Below are 4062 nucleotides of genomic sequence, written 5' to 3'. Positions count from 1 at the left end.
TCTTTTTTTGTCTGGACTCTAACATGTCATGGGAAACTCTCCTTCCTGTAGCTTATGTAAACTTGGCTTCTCCTCTAAGACTCACATGAGCAGGTGCTCTCATTCAGTAGCATGGCTTTTCAAATCTCTGGGGAAAGATGCAGGTTTTACTTAGGTTTTTCATTTAATGTATTTATGTATTTATGTATTATTTATGTATTTATGTATTTATGTATTTATTTTATATTTATTCGTTTTGGTTTTTTGAGGCAGGGTTTTTCTGTGTAGCCCTGGCTGGCCTCTAACTCAGGTATCTGCCTGCCTCTGCGTCCCAAGTACTGGGATTAATGGTATGTGCCAGAACCACCTGGCATAGGTTTTACATTTTAGAAGTGGTCTGATTGTATATCCAGGTGGCTATGAATTTTACCTCATTTCCCACAACAATATAATATAGCCCAGATTTCTCACCCTGGCCTTCAACGTGTTAAGTGATACATACATAGAGGCATCTCATAGGATCTCCCTAGCCCTTCTCTGGAGGGTTCAATCCATTGCAAGGAAAATAAGCCTGGTTGCATCTTTGACATAAGCAGAATATTTTCTTCAGGGCCTGCAAAGATATTCAGTGTCCTTTTTCCTGAAACAACACTCTGGCAAGTCTGAATCTTTGCCTTATACTAAGCATGAGATTAAGAGGAGCATGAGTTGATATCCCATGCAACAGTGGATAACTTTTTCAACTGTGGGTGCTTAAAAGAGAATCCACATGCTGAGAGTGATGAGCTTGTGGCTTGGAGACCACAGGATTGTATAATTGGGCAGACTGTGTTCTCCATTATTGTCAGAGCATGGGCTCTATACTTCTGGTTCATGAAATATGTGAGAAATAGGACTTCTCAAAACTTATCCTGAAATTATGTCTCCTAAATGCTTCACCAGGTTGCTTCCAACTGAATACCTAGCAATATGAGCACTTACAACCCTCCCAAACTCCAGAAGCTGGCACTGGATGCGCTGCTGAGGAAAGATGCCATAAACTCTTCCAATCTGGACTACCTGCCCATGGTGCTTTTCCCACCACTCTTCCTAGAGGCTTTCAATGGCAGACACACACAGATATTGAAGGCAATGGTGGCATCTTGGCCCTTTACCTGCCTTCCTGTGGGGGCCCTGATGAAAACCCCTGATGTGGAGGTCTTGCAAGCTGTGCTGGATGGCATAGATATACTGCTGACACAGAATGTTAGTCCCAGGTAAGCTAGGCCCAAGGAGGCTAAATGGTGAATCATAGGGATAGTTGTAAGACACACATTAGGGCAGGAAGAATGGGGAAAACAGCACAGTGGATAATGATGCCATTGACATGGGGATTTGTGGAAATACTATTCAATTTGAAAACAGATCTAAATGACATTCATAGGTCAGGACAGCTCAGGGTACAAGGAGCCATGTTAGGATGAGCCTTTCTGTGCCTTTCCTACAGGCACTAGATATGGAAGAGCCACAAGTCAAGAGGGTCATGTCTCCAGATGCATCTCATGCAGTTTCCTTGCCTGCCTGGTGTGACGTACTGTGATGGAGCTGATCTTAAGCATGTGGGATTCAGGTTAACTCCATGTTGGTTCATTTAACATTACGAAACTTTGCCTTTATCTTTCACAGAATTAGGAAGCTTCAAGTCCTGGTCTTGAAAGATGTGCACCAGGATTTTTGGGATGTATGGGCTGGAAGAAGCGATGAAGTCTGCTCAGCAAGACTGGGAATAAGAAGCAAGTTGCAAAGCACATTCCTAGATATGCACTGAGGCAGCGTTTGAAGGTGGTCACTGACCTGAGCCTTGGCTTCTGTCTGAAACAACATCAAACATGTTTACTACAATGGGCCCAGCAGAGAAAACACTCTTTGAGGCTATGCTGTCTGAAGATGAAGATTTATCACTTCCCTGTGAAGATTATTAGGGAGATCTTGAACATTTTTCAGCCAAACTATATTGAGGAATTGGAAATATACACAACACAGGTCCTATCCTTTCTAGGTTGCTTTGCACCTTGCTTTGGCCAGATGAGAAATCTTCGCAAATTCCATCTAAGGGAAAGAAGATTGAGGATCTCACTTAGTGGTGTGCTTCGTTTTGCACATGTAAAGAACTGTGCTGCCAAATTCCTTTCTCAGTTCTCCAAACTCAACTATCTCCAACACCTCTCCATGAATGGTGACTACTTTTCCAGTGACAACATGAAACAGTTGTTCAGGTAAGGAAGGATAGTGTGGATTGTATCTTTCTTAATGGAGCTCACTTGATTCGGTCCCCACTCATGTGGAAGAGTATGGGCTTGGGTAATGGATATTGAGAAAGCTGTCTTGTAAGCATGTCCATTGTGTGAGTCAGATTCTGTAAGTGTGCTTTTCATATTACTCTTTGGGATCCAGGCAAAACTGATTCAAGGTAACAGGACATACCAGAGGGGCCAGATATGGGGAGGCTCCACACCTACCCTCTACAAAGATATGTGAGAACGGGAACCAGTTTGTTCCTCTATTGGATTCAGTCAGCTTCTACTTCTCCATAAAGGAAATGATGATTTGAACACAGGTTGGGACTAAGTAGACGAGAAATCTGTGACACTGTGGTGGGGGTCATCAGTGTCAAGGGTGAAACACTGTGATTAGGGATAAAGATTGTGGAGATAGCTGGGACATGGATAAACTCTGCAGGACATAGGCCAAGATATTGCCAGAACCCTTCTGTGCTAATTCTTTCTGGGTGTGCTCTACTAGCCTGATGGGGCAAACTCTAGTTCTCTAACAGAGTGAGGAAGGGTTGTTGCAGACATGTGATTTGATCCAACCCTACCTGACTATAATATGTTTCAGTAACAATGCTATGAGGAGACACCATCATGCTGTTTCCCCAGGGTGTACCTTCAACATAAGCATAAATTGACTCTACATATGTGGATTCTCTGTGTCAGTATCAATCTTACTAGTGTCTTCCAGCACCATGAGTCAGAACAATTTTCTTGTTCTTTCTCTAGATGCCTGAAGAGTCGTTGGAGTTCTTGTATATGACTGCCTGCCAACTCTCAAAGTCAGACTTGAAACACATGTCAGAGTGTCAGAGGCTCTATCAACTGAAACACCTGCACTTTGATGATGTAGTGTTTCCCAAGTAATGTTCCAAGAGTCTCAGAATTCTCCTAGAGAATGTATCTGAAACGCTGCAAACCCTGCAGTTAGAGAACTGCAGGATGAATGACTCTCAGATCAAAATCCTTTTGCCTGCTCTGGGCCAGTGCTCACAGCTCACCTCTGTCAATTTCTATGAGAATGACTTCTCCACTGCTGTAATGAAGGAGCTTCTGCAATGCATGGCCAATCAAGGCAAGCTGATTTTTGAGCAGTACCCTGCCCCACTAGAGTGCTATGATCAAGAGGGTTATCTTATATGGACAGATTTTCCCAACTGTGTCAAAATCTCATGGACATTCTCAGGGCCAGAAGGCAGCCCAAGACAATCACATTTGCTTCAGAAACTTGCCGTTATTGTTGGAGTCGTTGCATCTATGATATGAATACCAGACTTTGCCGTTGCTGGCAGTAAAGAAGAGGTTGATTCTAGATGCTAGGAAATGATATCTGAGGAAGTACGTTCATCATGGGGTTCCAGAACGTTATGGTTTCAAATCCATTGGAATCAAAATGTTGCTCTTTGTATAGAGACCACAGGGGTCACTTGCAATGAAGAATAAGGTAATAACATCAGGTGTCTTGTACAATCAGAACGGTGGTCCTGCATTTATAAATGTGCCCCCATTGGGACAGAGTTGCCAGTGTCTTCCCCATGTTGTAAATATATGGCCAATCTCTGAACTGAATGGTCTCCTCTCATGTACTACTGAGTGACCTCAGTTTTAGGTTTGTGTTCATAGTATCCTATGACCTCATGTTGTATGTTCAAAGAAATTATCATGTGAGATATATTGGTAGCATTAAAGTCAATTATGACATTGTCTTTTACTCTTTTTTCCCACTCTTTGGCTCCTTGATGGGTATGTACACAGAATTGTCAAACTAATTGTG

At 42.7% G+C, this 4062-nt stretch overlaps 1 pseudogene; it reads left to right on the top strand.

The window, feature by feature from the left end:
• Positions 1–948: 948 nt before the first annotated feature.
• Positions 949–3583, top strand: LOC127670647 (PRAME family member 8-like; annotated as a pseudogene).
• The last annotated feature ends 479 nt before the right edge of the window (positions 3584–4062 follow it).

The sequence above is a fragment of the Apodemus sylvaticus genome, chromosome 20 (genome assembly GCF_947179515.1).
Source record: "Apodemus sylvaticus chromosome 20, mApoSyl1.1, whole genome shotgun sequence".
Taxonomy (NCBI): domain Eukaryota; kingdom Metazoa; phylum Chordata; class Mammalia; order Rodentia; family Muridae; genus Apodemus; species Apodemus sylvaticus.
Note: the sequence above shows the minus strand (reverse complement) of the source record. Positions and strands in the feature narration are given on the sequence as shown.